Raw genomic sequence first — 14,921 nt, 5'->3', positions numbered from 1 at the left:
TGGGCTCACATGATCCTCCCACCTCAGCCTCCTGAGTAGCCGGGACTACAGATGCCCACTACTATGCCTGGCTAATTTTTGTATTTTTTTGTAGAGATGGAGATTTGCCATGTTGGCCAGGCTAGTCTCGAACTCCTGACCTCAGGTGATCTGCCCACCTCAGCCTCCCAAAGTGCTGGGACTACAGGCGTGAGCCAACACGCCCTGCTGAGGATTTTAAAATATTTTTCTTTTGAGAGTTCCGTAGTTAGAAATCAATTTAGACTGGTGTTTGCGTTTTATATGTATGGATAATGTCTTAAGCCCCTGCTTTCCCTCTAAAAACTTCTTAGTCAACAGAATTCTATCTGATTCTTCATTTACTCTTGTCTGGCCCTCGTTCCTCTTGTATCTAACCTTTTATCACCCCCTACCAGATCTGCTCCTGTATGTCTATGTATGTCTATTCATTATGTGTCATGTGCAATGTTCCACTACCAAAACTTATGAAAGGGTTCTAATTAATGGGCTGAAAAATAATAAGTGCTTAACTGAAATATATTGTCAGAAAAATAGCAACTTTAATGCTCATGTGACTTTAATCTTTGGTAAATACAGTTTAAAGATTATCAATAAAGTCTTCAAAATGTAGACATTTGGTCTAAATTAGGCAGGTCAGATACTGTTTGCTAGATGCTTTAGGGTCATAAATTGCTTCCATGACTTAATTATTTGACTTGTCTCTTATGGCCATGAGATTCTAAATAAAGCCTAGGGACATATAGAGTTAGCCCCTCAGCCTAGGCTGGGAAGAGTCACACATTGCCTGCAGCTCTGTCCTTGTCCTGGACTCTACAATCTGATATATGGTTAAATTTGCTTACTCACCAGGTTTTTCACCAAAAATAAAAGTTGCTGAGAGTTGACATCGTAACATGTAATTGAGACTACTGGAGAAACAGTTTTACATGCAAGGTGTATAAGGAAAGTCGAATGTGTTTTTGATAAAATGTTACAAGAAGGCATGGAAATATGGTTTTCGTTAAAGGGAATGTAGTTTTGTTTAGTTCAGAAGTTTTTAAGGATTGTCCTAACCTAGAAGAGTAATAGGACAAAACTGAAGGTTTAAACAAGTTTTAAAATATTTGTGAAAGATTGATCTTGTAAAAGAAGTTCTGTGAGTATGAGCCAGTTGGCTAAAGTTTGAAGGGGATTATTCAGTTTTTCTGTAAATTAAACATTAAAATAAAAGCACAGTGATGCAGTGCCAGAATCTTGGCCCATCTGTCTGGATAGCAGGGTTTTCTTAGAGCATTGATCTATTCTTCCACAGAAAATTGCAAAAGGATTATAAAACATTTATGGAAATTTTACCTTATGGTCAAATTAAGTAAGATTGGATAGATTTATTTATGAGGTTTTATCAAGAATTGGATTTAACATTAGTAGTACACTAATGCAAAGGTGAATTTTGCTTTCTTTTTTCAACAAGATTTCTGTGAAAGATAATGAAAGATTTTTGTTTGCTTTTTAAATAAGTGACAGGGGAAAGAAAAGAGATTCAGTTGGTCTCACGCTGTATATATTGGGTCTTGTTTAGAAGGCTGAATCTCTCCTTTATCAACAAGTAAAGATTTTTGCCTTTAAAATTTTTTCGAATTATCGTTTTGGCTAAATAAATGACTTATAGTGGACCTGGGGTTCTATTTTATGATATTAAATGTTTAAACCCCTGAGCATCTTAAACTCTAAGATGCTTAACCTCTGAGCATCTTAAAGTCAAATTCTAAATTAAGCCCTTTAAAAAATCTAGTTAACTCTTTTAGATATTAGATACCCTGTAGTCCAAAAGAGACATATTTGTCTTATTTGGTGTATTAAAACCATACAGGAAAAAATGTCAAATGTAAAATGGTGTTTGACTCTTCATCTTATATTCATGTAAATATGTTATTAGCATGTGTTCCAAAATTGTATAAGATTCCTATAATTCTGGTACGTCTCAGTATATGTTGTCAGTAAATATGATTATGTTAAATTATTTATTTTTTAATACATAAAGAAAAGAGGTTTAATTGGCTGATGGTTCTGAAGGCTGTACAGGTATCAGCTTCTGGAGAGGCCTCAAGAAGCTTACAATCATGGCAGAAAGAAGTGGGTGCAGGCACTTCACATGGCAAAAACAAAAGGAAGTGAGAGAGAGTGGAGGGGGATGTGTCTCCCACTTTTAATCGACCAGATCTCACGAGAACTCACTCACTATCATGACAACAGCACCAAGGAGATGGTGTTAAACCATTCATGAGAAATCTGCCCCCTTGACCCAGTCACCTCCCACCATGTCCCACCTCCAACACTGGAGATTACAATTCAACATGGGATTTGGGTGAGGACAAGTATCCAAACTATATCATTCCACCCCTGGTCCCTCCCAAATCTCATATCTTTTTCACATTTCAAAATAAAATTATTCCTTCTCAATAGTCCCCCCAAAGTCTTAACTCATTCTAGCAGTAACTCAAAAGTCCCAAGTCCAATGCAGAGTCTCATCTGAGACTCATCTCCTTCCCACTATGAGCCTGTAAAATCAAAACAAGTCATTTACTTCCAAGATACAAGGTGGGGTAGAGGCATTGGGTAAACATTCCCATTCCCAAAGGGAGAAATCAGCCAATAGAAAGGGGCTCCAGACCCCATGCAGGTTAAAAACCCAGCAGGGAAATCATTGAGTCTTAAGGTGCCAAGATAATCTCCTTTGACTCCATGTCCCATATCCAGGGCACACTGGTGTAAGGGGTGAGCTCCCAAGGCTTTGGGCAGCTCCATCCTTGTGGCTTTGCAGGGTTCAGCCCTGTTGCTGCTCTCACAGGTTGTTGAGTGCTTGCAGCTTTTCCAGGTGCAGAGTGCAAGCTACCAATGGATCTACTATTTTGGGACCTGGAGGATGGTGGCCCCCTTTCCCACTAGTGCCCCAGTGAGAACTCTGTGTGGGGCCTCCAACCCCACATTTGCCCTCTGCACTACCCTAGGTAGAGGTTCTCTGTGGGGGCCCCCTGCAGCAGGCTTCTGCCTGAGCACCCAAGCTTTCTCTTGCATTCTTTGAAATCTAGGTGGAGGGTGCCAAGCCTCGTTCACCTTGCACTGTGCACCTGCAGGCTTAATACACATGGAAGCCACCAAGGCTTAGAGTGGGCTTGTGCTCTCTGAAGCAGTGGCATGAATAGTATCTGAAGCCCTTTAAGCCAAGGCTGGAACTGGAGCTTCCAGGATGCAAGGAGTAGTGTCCCAGTGCTGCACAGGGTAATGGGGCTCTGGGCCTGACCCACAAGAAGCCATTCTTCCCCCCTAGGATTCCAGGCCTCTGAAGGGAGGGGCTGCCGCAAAGTTTTCTGACGTGCCTTCAAGGCCTTTGACATTTTGTCTTGGCTAGCGTCACTTGGCTTCCTTTTAGTTGTGCAAATTTCTCTAGCAAGTGGTTGCTTTATGGCCTGCTTGAATTATTCTCCCCCAAAAAGCTTTTTCTTTCTCTGCCACATGGCCAGGATACAAATTTTCCAAACTTTTACACTCTACTTCCCTTTTAAATATAAATTCCAAGTTTAAGTCTTACCTTTTCTCCTGTATCTGAGCATAGGCTGTTTGAAGCAGCCAGGCCATATCTTAAAGGCTTTGCTGCTTAGAAATTTCTCCTGCCAGATACCCTAGGTCTTCACTCTTTAGTTTAGATTTCCACAGATCCCTAGGCCATGAACAGAATGCAGCCAAGTTCTTCACTAAGGTTACAAGATGTACGACCTTTGCTCTAGTTCCCAATAAGTTCCTCATTTTCAGCTGAGACCTCAGTAGCCTGGATTTCACTGTCCATATCACTATCAGCATTTTGGTCACAGCCCTTTAACCAGTCTCTAAGAAGTTCCAAACTTCCCCTCATCTTTCTGTCTTCTGAGCACTCCAAACTCTTCCAACCTCTGCCCATTACCCAGTCCCAAAGCTGCTTCCCCATCTTTGGTATCTTTATAACAATGCCCCACCCCTCAGTACCAATGTTCTGTATTAGGCCACCTTTGCACTGCTGTAAAGAGATACCTGAAGCTGGGTGATTTATAAAGAAAAAAGGTTTAGTTGGCTTTACAGGAAGCATAAGTCCAGCATCAGCTTCTGAGGAGGAAGCTTACAATCATGGCAGAAGGTGAAGTGGAAGAAGGCACTTCACATGGCGAAAGCAGGAGCGAGCAAGAGAGAGCTATTCTGTCAAATTATTGTGTCCCGCAGAGATGACCAGACTTTAACTGTGACTGTTTTGAGACTTGTCTTCCATAATTGTTATTTTACTTTAATGTGTTTCACAGGCAGTGTTATAATCAGCTCTAGCACTCTGACAGATGCTCTTGAATGCAGGTTTCTGATAACTTTGGAGATTTTGACATTAGAATAGAGGGGGAAACTTTCAGGGTTCCCATAGAGAGCTAATGTGTTCATGAATATTGAGCAGAACATAAGTTAATTACATAGACTGAACTGATGGAAGACTGAAATAATATTTTTAAGACTTGTTTAAAACATTGCTAATTCATTTGTTTTTCAGAGTCTGGAAAATCTTTTTTCTTTCTGCAGTTTGGACTAGATGATGAATTCTTTCCAGGCTACAGATCCCAAAGCTAATGTTTTCAAATTTTTCTTCCATTTTTAAAATCTGGGCTCAATGAATTACTACTATATTATTACTTGTAACATAGGCAAGAAAAACATGTCAGACAGCTACCACCTTCCTCCTCTGTAACTAAAGGTGCTTTGAGTCCAACATCTGGATAAAATGTGCCCAATGTTAACCTTTGTTTTTCTTCTGTTTTCATAGAAGTGGCTCTTATTGAAAATCTGCCTTCATGACATACAGAGGCCTAACCCATCTGCAGTGCCACCTCCTGGATGGGACACAGCTAATTAAACTGATCTATTCTCAAGAACTAGACAGGGCTTATGACCACTATCATGAGTAGTCATAGCTCTTCCTGTAACTTGGTAAATATATATTTAGCCAACCTGTCATCATATCCATTACAGTTGGCTTAATTATTAAGACTAAATGCTGCATATACATCCCACATAATTCAGGAGATGTCTTGATAACCGTGTGTATTAGTCAGTTCTCACACTGCTATAGAAACATACCTGAGACTCGGTAATTTATAAAGAAAAGGGGTTTAATCAGCTCATGGTTCTGTGGGCTGTACAGGCTTCTGCTTTTGGGGAAGCCTCAGAAAACTTACAGTCATAGGAGAAGGCGAAGGGAAAGTAGGCACATCTTCACATGGGCTGCAGGGCGGGGGGTGGGGGAGGAGAGAGAGAGAGAGAGAGGAGAAGTTCTACACACTTTCAAAGAACCAGATCTCACGAAAACTCACTTTCATGAGAACAGCAAGGGGAGAAGTCCACTCTCATGATCCAGCCCCTCCTTCAACATTGAGGATTACTATTCAACATGAGATTTGGGTTGGGACACAGAGCCAAACTATATCACCGTCCAAGACATGAACCAACAAATCAAAGCTATGTCTGATCCAACATTGTTGCTAGATCATCCTGATTCAGGTCAGGACTATTTTGGTGGCAGAAGCTACTTATGACTTTGGTCCTTGTGCAAAAATAAGCAGACTTATGCGTTGTGGATTTTACTGTTGTTGCACCCTCTCTGAAAGAATGCAAGGTGGGCTTTCCCAGAAACTTTCTAGATCTTGCACCATAATGCTCCAACACATATCTGTAAGTCCAGATACTCATGAATATTTCCAACCCCAAGTAGATTAGTTCCATTCTGGTGCTCAGTGGCTGTGTCTCCATTTGTAGTAAGTACTTAGCTAGAATGAATACAGTGCCCAAATCCCATAGAAATGGAATGGAACTTGGCAGCGAGGAGTTGTAACAGAGTACATCCATTTTTCTAAGAGATAAAATGAATAATTAAAAAAAAATTTTCTCTTCTCTTTCCCCCTTTTCCCCACTTTCTACTTAGCTCTTTGGAAATGCAATTATAACCTTTTACCTCCCCTTCACCAGACACTCCCTACAGGGCAAGCGCATCTAACTTTGTCCTAAGAAGCTCTGCTGTGAAGCTCTCTCCAGCCAGGAGGTTGTCTTAAGAGACAACAGTTAATTTACATCTCAAAGTATGCCCACTACAAAACTCTGTCCCACCTGGAGCATTTTGGCCACCTTTACAATATAGTTCTGCCCACAAAAGCACTAGAGGTCATCAGCTCGGCTACCCACTAGATAAGGCACCAAAGCAAGTTATGTGGACCCCCAGCTGCTCACTTCCTCTCCTGTGTGCCATTCATGCAAAGCCCCCTTTTAAAAGCGCACACTTTCTGCTCCAAAAGTGAAGTGGTACCCCTAAGGCATATGTTCTCCTAAGTTAGCATTGGAATAAAAGTCACTTTCTTTATACCAGACCTCACTCTTGTTAATTGGACTCTGCAAGCAGCTGCATTTTGGTTACACTTTGGTACATTCAGTAATAGCATTTTGTTTCTTTTCTTTATTGACACGGTCTCACTGTCCTCCAGGCTAGAGTGCAGTGATACAATCATGGCCCACGGTAGCCTCAATCTTCTGGATTCAAGTGATCCTCCCACTTCAGCCTCCTGAGTAGCTGGAACTACAGGTATGCACCACCCACCTGGCTAACTTTTTAAATGTTTTCGAAGAAACAGGGTCTATGTTGCCCAGGCTGGTCTTGAACTCCTGAGCTCAAGCAATCCTCCCACCTCAGCCTCCCAAACTATTGGGATTACAGGCATGAGCCTGGCCCATAGAGTATTTTTCTAATATGTGAGTGGATGATGGAACAACAGGCTGTGTGTATGTACATAAATTTATGTGTCTATTTATACTGGGTCATTAAAATTTCTTTGAAACCATCTTTAATTGCATAATATTTTATCCTATGAATATACCATTATTTAACTCATTTCTCTGCTGTTGAACATTTTGGTTACATGCAGTCACTTTCATTCAGTACTCCATGATGTTCTTACTTTTCTGTAGTGTAGAAGCACTTGAACAAACAGTCAGGACCAACCTGTCTTTCCATAAGTAGCCTTTGGTGCCAAACGAGTGGATACATTTCAGATTATAATGTGCCAGGTTTGGTGCCATATCCCCTAACATTCTAAATTGCAATGCACGGGTCAACATTCTGAGTTGGTATGCTCTTAGAACATCACCTTTCAAAACTGGGCTCTGCTCAACTTGATGCATCAAAGATGACTGGAAATAGCAATAACTAAAGCTTACTTTCTATGGCCGGAGTAGGTGGGTGAGGGTATAGGAGTGAGGGTATAGGAAAGGCAGCAGCAGCATGCCTTCCATCCTTGAGCCGCTTGTTTCTGTTATAACAATCAATTTTCTCTCACCTTAATTTGGGATCCTCTTTGGTTAGGTGGTTGTCGTTGTTATGTTCTTTAGATGTGTTCAAACTCCAAGCATGTGAACATTGTCTTAATGACACTTTGTAAACAATGCCACCATTAAAAAATTTAAAGATTTTCCTCCAGATTAGCCTAAAATGCAGATATGGTTTTATTCCTTATAATTTTACAGTGGCTTACTCCCCTGCTTCTGGAAGACTTCTTAGTTGCCCCACAACCAGATTAGGCACTCTTTCCCCTTTCAACAGGAGTATTCAGTGTGTTTCCTATCTCTGTTACTGTTTCTTTTCCACTACTGTTATGTTAGGAGTGGGTGGGACAGATAATTTGTCTTTAAAATTCACAGGTCTCCAAGAGAAGTTGAATCAAGATCTGGCATTGATCGTGAGATCCTGGACATAATGTCAATGCAATCATTGGACAAGTCTTTTGGGGTGTCTTGGGGAAGAGGATGAGTATATTTTTCCCAGCAGCCAGGAAGGAAATGAATATTTCTGATCCAGTGTGCAGATCATGGTAGACTGGATTCTTGTTTTCAATTCTTCACTGTCTCCCTGTGTTTGGATTTTGCAGCCACATACTTTGTTATATGACTTTGCAGTATCTCCTGTTAGAATAGATGGAGTCCATTTCTCTCCTGGCATTGGGTTTGGTTGTGTGAGTTTTGGGTGGATAGAACATATGCCATATCTGAGCAGATGTTTTGAGAGACCTTGCATAGTTCAGCCATTGCTTTTTTTTTTTTTTTGGGACGGAGTCTTGCCCTGTCACCCAGGCTGGAGTGCAGTGGTGCAATCTCGGCTCACTACAAGCTCCGCCTCCCAGGTTCACACCATTCTCCCGCCTCAGCCTCCCGAGTAGCTGGGACTACAGGCGCCTGCCATCCCGCCTGGCTAATTTTTTGTATTTTTAGTGGAGACGGGGTTTCATCATGTTAGCCACTATGGTCTCGATCTCCTGACCTCATGATCCAACCTCCTCAGCCTCCCAAAGTGCTGGGATTACGGGCTTGAGCCACCGCGCCCGGCCTGCCTTTGCTCTTTTATCTCTGCCATGAGACTGAGGTATAGGTTGCTCCTTCAGCCTGTGCCCTGGAAGAATGAAGATACATGGAGCAGACATGTAACATGAGTGAGAAATGGACACTTACTATTGTAAGCCACTGAGATTTGGGTGTAATTCCTTACTGTAGAATAATAACCTTGTGAAGGATGGCTACTATGTTGTATAAATAAACACACAAACCAAAACAACAACAACAACAACAAAAACAAATTTCAGGATAATGTCTTGAGTTTTTAAAAGTGTGACGATGATATGTCTTGCTATGAATTTCTTTAGGTTTATCCTGTTAAGAGTTTGCTCAGCCTTTTTAACCTGTAGGTTTTAATCTTTTGCCAGATTTGGGTTATTTTCAGTCATTATTTCTTTAGGTGTTTTTTCAGCCCTACCCTGCTTCTGAGATTCCAGTGACACAGTGTTAGAACCTTTTTTTTTTTTTGTAGTCCCACAAGTCTCTGAGGCACTGATCGTTTATTTTTTCAGCCTATTTTCTCTGTGTTGTTCAGGTTGTGCAATTTATTGTTCTGTCTTCCAGTTCACCAATTCTTTCCTTTGGAACTCTCCATTCTGCTATTGAACCCATCAATTGAGGATTTTTTTTTTTTTTTTTGTCTGGTATTGTATATTTTAGTTCTAAAATTCCCACTTGGCTCTCTATATCTTCCATTTCTTTGATGAGAATTGTTGGTTTGTTTCAAGCATGTTTGTAATTGCTCATTGAAGTGTCAGTAGGATAGCTGTTTTTAAAATCTTTGCCAGATGTTTTTAACATCTCTGTCATCTTGGTGTTGGCATCTACTGATTATCTGTTTCCACTCAAGTAGAGATTTTCCTGGTTCTTGGTATGTCTAGTGACTTTCAACTGAAACATGAACCTTTTGGATATTATGAGACTCTGGATATTCTGTTTTAGCTGGCCCTTTTTGACACACTTTGGCAGGGGAAGGGCACCTAGTTGGGGGCACACCATTACTGCCAGGTGAGGGCAGAAGTCTAGGTTCTCCACTTGGCCCTCATTAACATCCAGAGTCGGGGAGGGTCTCCTTATTACTGTTGGGTGGAGATGTAGAGTTAGGGTTCCCTAGCAGGCCTCCACTGATACCCAGTAAGCCTCCACTGATGCCCAGTAGGCCTCCACTGATTACATATATGTATACACACACACACACACATGCACAAACACACACACATGCACACACACACACCTCTTTTCTTAATCCCAAATATGATAGTACAGGATAACATTAAGGTTGTTTGACCTAAGGGCAGGATTTAGTAAGTATGTGAAAGAAATCTCACGGCCGGGCACGGTGGCTCAAGCCTGTAATCCCAGCACTTTGGGAGGCCGAGACGGGCGGATAATGAGGTCAGGAGATCGAGACCATCCTGGCTAACACGGTGAAACCCCGTCTCCACTAAAAATACAAAAACTAGCTGGGCGAGGTGGCGGCCGCCTGTAGTCTCAGCTACTCGGGAGGCTGAGGCAGGAGAATGGCGTAAACCCGGGAGGCAGAGCTTGCAGTGAGCTGAGATCCGGCCACTGCACTCCAGTCTGGGCGACAGAGCAAGACTCCGCCTCAAAAAAAAAAAAAAAAAGAAAGAAATCTCAGAAGCATCCCCACAACTGGGGTTAGTTAGCATCCAGGATGAAGTTGTTTTACCCTTCACAGGGGTGGAAATCCAGACTTTCCATATGGTCTCCACTGATGTGGGGACATGATATGGTGGGAAGGTCTCACTGCCACCCACCAGGGATGCTCCCTACGTGGCCTTCTCTGACATCACCCTGGACAGAGTGTGCTTCCTTTACAGCTTGGCAGATGTTAGAGGTCTAGGCTCCCCACTCTGTATTTGCTGGCATGAGTTGGGGTGGGCCTGCGGTATTTTCTGTGGTGTTTGGCTGGAGTAGACAGTTGTCTGAAAGCTTTCTGTCTTGCTAGGCTGCCTCTTTCCTGGTTTCTTGGCTAGAGAGAGGAGTCTTTTTTTGGAGATATTTTTTTTTTTTTTGGTCTGAATTCAGCAATTCCAGGTAGCTGGCTTCTTCAGCTCCAAGTCTGGGATCTATGAAGTGAAGAAAAAACCCAGGGAACTCACTACCATGGTATTCCTTAGGTCCCAAGGTCTCTAGCCGGTCTGCCTTTGCTTCATCTTTTAGAGTGTTGTATTTGTTTTATATATAACGTCCAGTGTTTCCAGTTGCATTCTGTGGGAGGAATAGGGAGAAGTATGTCTATCTTCCCAGAAGCAGAAGTCTCCAATACAATGTGATTTTATTTATGTAAATTTGAAAAGTTATATGTATTGTCACAGGTATACATACTTTTAATAAATGTATGCATATATAACCTGGAAGAATATATAGTTAATTCACCATAGTGTTTATAACTGATCTTCCCTGATCATTACCACCCAGTCTCTGTTTCCTCACACTTCTTTAGTTTTTCTTATGGCCTCTAGTATGGCCTGCCCTCATGTTGTATGTTTATTTGTTTATTGTCTTTTTCCTCATACTAGAATGAAAACCCCAAGAGGCAGGAACATTATCCATCCTGCTCACTGTTGCATCCTTAACACCTAAAATATGTAGTAAGCACTCCATCAGCGTGTACTGAGTGAATAAATTAATGAAAAAGTGAATAAGAAAGGGGATAAAATGTGTCAGTACTTTCTCTGTAATTAAAAACAAAACATTTTGAAAAGACAGAGAATATCACCTCTTTCTCCAATGAGAAGGCACATGGAAATGCAAGGGAGTATGAGAAACGCAGTTATGGGCAGAATATGGACTCTTATTTTATAAGCCAATTAATCACAAAGATTGCTATTTTAAAGAACCGATTACTTATAACACAACTCACAACTGATCAAGACACACCAGTGGAAATGAGTACAGCCGGAAAGAAGCTCTCTATTGTTTTCATTCCTACTTTATTATTATTGTTTTTATAAATTTTTTTGAAAACTTTTATCTTAGGTTCAGAGGTACATGTGCAGCTTTGTTATATAGGTAAACTCATGTCACAGGGGTTTGTTGTAGAGATTATTTTATCACCCAGGTACTAAGCCTAGTACTCGATAGTTATTTTTTCTGATCCTCTCCAGATGCTGGCAAGGTTGTGGAGCAAAGGGAACACTTACACACTGTTGAGAGGAGTGTAAATGAGTTCTACCGTTGTGGAATGCAGTGTCGTGATTCCTCAAAGAGCTAAAAACAGAACTACTGTTTGACCCAGCAATCCCATTACCGGGTATATACCCAAAGGAATATAAATCATTCTATCATAAAGACATATGCACACAAATGTTTACTGAAGCACTATTCGCAATACCAAAGACATGGAATCAACCTAAATGCTCATCAATGACAGATTGGATAAAAAAATGTGGTACAGATACACCATGGAATACTATGCAGCTGTAAAAACGAATGAGATCATGTCTTTTGCAGGAAAATGTATGGAACTGGAGGCCATTTTCCTTAGCAAACAACTACAGGAACAGAAAACCAAATATCACACGTTCTCACATACAGGTGGCAGCTACATAATGAGAACTCATGAACACAAAAAGGGGAACAACAGACCCTGGGGCATTCCTTCTTTTCTAGATAAGTTTTTCTTTTGGGATTTGAGCCTCTTTGATTTAAAATTTAGCACAGGCCCAGAAGAAGACTCTGTCCTCTGAGTTTAATTTTTCCTAATCTCCTGGGGAGGCAGCATTGTCTACTAGTTAAGAGTGCAGCCCCTGGGGCCAGCGCTGTGGAGCGAATGTGTCTCCCAAAATTTATGTGTTGGAAACTTAATCCCCAGCGCAACAGTGGTGGGTAGTGAGGCCTTTGGGGAGGTGTTTAGATCCTAAGGGCTCCGCCCTCATAAATGGATTAATGCCACTATAAAAAGGGCTTGTGGGAATGGATTTTCTCTCTCTTACCCTTCTGCCTTTCACCATGTGAGGACACAATAAGAAGTTCCACACCAGATGCTGGCATCTTGATCTTGGACTCCCCAGACTTCAGAACTGTGAGAAATAAATTTCTGTTCTTTATTTATTACTCAGTCTCTGATATTGTGTCATAGCAGCACAAAACAGACTAAGAAAGCCAGTCTGCCAGTGCTCCAGTTCTGGCTTGACCGTTTACTCACTAGGCAAGGGACCTAATCTGTAAGCCTCATTTTTCTCATCTATAAAATGGGAATAATAATAGCATCTACCTCTAAGGGTGGCTGTAGATTGAATTAGTACTTATACAGTACTTAGAATGGTGTCTGAAACACAGTAAGAGCTCAGTTAAAATTGGCTATTGCCAGCCTGTTAATAGCTTGTGAGATTGAAATTATTAATTATTAACTATTAACATGCAAGAGTGCCAGGTAAAATGCAAGTTGAACAAAACTAAAGCCAGGCACTTTTGTGGTTGGGCACAATAGGCAAGATGCTGATGACTGTGGTCACCAACTGCCCAGAACCAACCCCTGCCAATGCCAGGAAGACCTTACAGGGAAGAACCTAAGCCAAAAGAGGTGCCCACATTCTGCCTGGACGTTGGCAAAGGGATGACTCATTAACAAAGACAAGCAAAGACCGCAGGGAGGGGCTTCACCAATCTGGCTGTCCTTTCCAGCCCTTGTTCTTTTCTCACACGCTGTCCTGCCTTGAGAGCAAGATTTCCTTCCTTTCCCTCTCTGACCTCAGAGGCATCCCACTCTAAGTGGTCTATTTCATCTCTCTGTGCCCTCACCCTGCAGGGATCCTTGAGGAGCTGTGTCAGGCTGAACTCTGGTGTTTGCAAAGCTAATGGTCACTTGGAGCAGCCAGGGCTTCTCTGGGGCAGGCCCGAAGGAAAGCTCAGGAGGGGGCCCATGTTTTAACCTTGGCTCTCAGTCTGTTGGAGAAGACTCAGGATTTCCTGAACCTGAAGCCAGAATTGCCATCAGGTGCTCTATTAGTCCTATTTGTGCTCTATTAGTCTATTAGTGACCACCTTACTCCATTACCCTGGGATAATCCAGGCTTGTTTTGCTCTACCCTAGGTCTGTGAGGTGAACAGCTGCCCAGCAATCCTACTGCCAGTATTCAATGAGAATACACATTGAATACTCACTTTGTTCCTGCCTATGTCAACCATAGCAAGCTTTGCAGTCTTAACCATTGGGCCTAACCTTCTTGGCCTTTTCCTTTGACCTCAACTCTGCTCAGTCTCGAACTTGCCCTTCATTCCTGACCTTTGATTATATTCTCTCAGAGTTAACCCTAATTCTGGCCTCCAGGCCTCCATAACTATTACTCACAACCAACCCTTGGACAAAGCCTGATCCCAGCTGTCCCAAGGAATCATCCTGTTTGGTCCAGACCTAATCCCTGGATCCTGACCCATCACAGGCTCTTGAGGCTGGTTGGGGAGGGAATGGAGCTGGTTCTTGGGGCCTGGTTATATGCGTGAGGCTGACACTGTCACATATAATGAACCTAAGCCCACATGGCACTGTCCACCCCAGCCATGGCTGAATCAGAGGTGAGGCCAAGAGTTTGTGAGTGGAGCACCAGATGAGTCTGCTAGAAACTTTCAGACCCCTGTAGGTGGGAAGTTAGACTTGAGCTTCTTATATAAACCCAGGAGGCACTGAAGACTGTCCATCCATTAAACCAGAAGTAAAAAAACCAAAAACCAAAACCCCAAACCCTCTGTTATCCGGTCTGGGAAAGCAGAAGCTGCACTTTGCCCAGGTCAGTGGAAAGAAGAAGAGTTACCTGTGAGCAGTTCGAGGCTGAGCCTGTACTGTGTGAGTGTGTGAAGTCATGCAGGAACTCCAAGCAAGGAATGGAACGTAAACACTGCCCTGAAGCCCACAGGATCCCAGCAAAAGCTGATGGGAAGCTAAAAGATGCCTGCATATCCCAGGGTGCTGAAACTCCCATGGAGAATCACCCTGCTGAAGACGAGCTAGTGGGAAAGATTCCAAGCCATGAGAGGAAACCAACTCATGAGAGGGAGCAGCCACAGACGCACAAACGGGATTGCACCCCCAAGAAGGAGAGATGATAAAACAATCTGAAAGAAACCTTAACACAGGTGCACAGAAGAAAGTGCAGGTGTCATGATAGCCAAGAGGAGGAGCACCTAACTGATCACCGAGAGAGTGACACCTCGTCTTAGGCTTAGAGGAGGAGTAGAAGAGAGCCAGTGAAGTCAGGGAAGGTTTCCAAGGCAAAAGGACCAGCAAAAGGCAAGAAATAGTCCAGTTTGAGTGAACATGAGTCCACAGCAAGTGACAGCCGCTGACAAAGAAAGTGTGAGGCAAGTGCAGGAGATGAGGCTAGAGGCAGATAGGGGCCAGAAGTTGAAAGCCATGTACATCTTGCTAATTTCTTTCTTTCCTTCCTTCCTTCCTTCCTTCCTTCCTTCCTTCCTTCCTTCCTTCCTTCCTTCCTTCCCTTCCTTCCTTCCTTCCTTCC

Source organism: Piliocolobus tephrosceles, chromosome 2 (assembly GCF_002776525.5).
Source record: "Piliocolobus tephrosceles isolate RC106 chromosome 2, ASM277652v3, whole genome shotgun sequence".
In the NCBI taxonomy this organism is placed as follows: domain Eukaryota; kingdom Metazoa; phylum Chordata; class Mammalia; order Primates; family Cercopithecidae; genus Piliocolobus; species Piliocolobus tephrosceles.
This window is presented reverse-complemented; position numbering follows the sequence as displayed.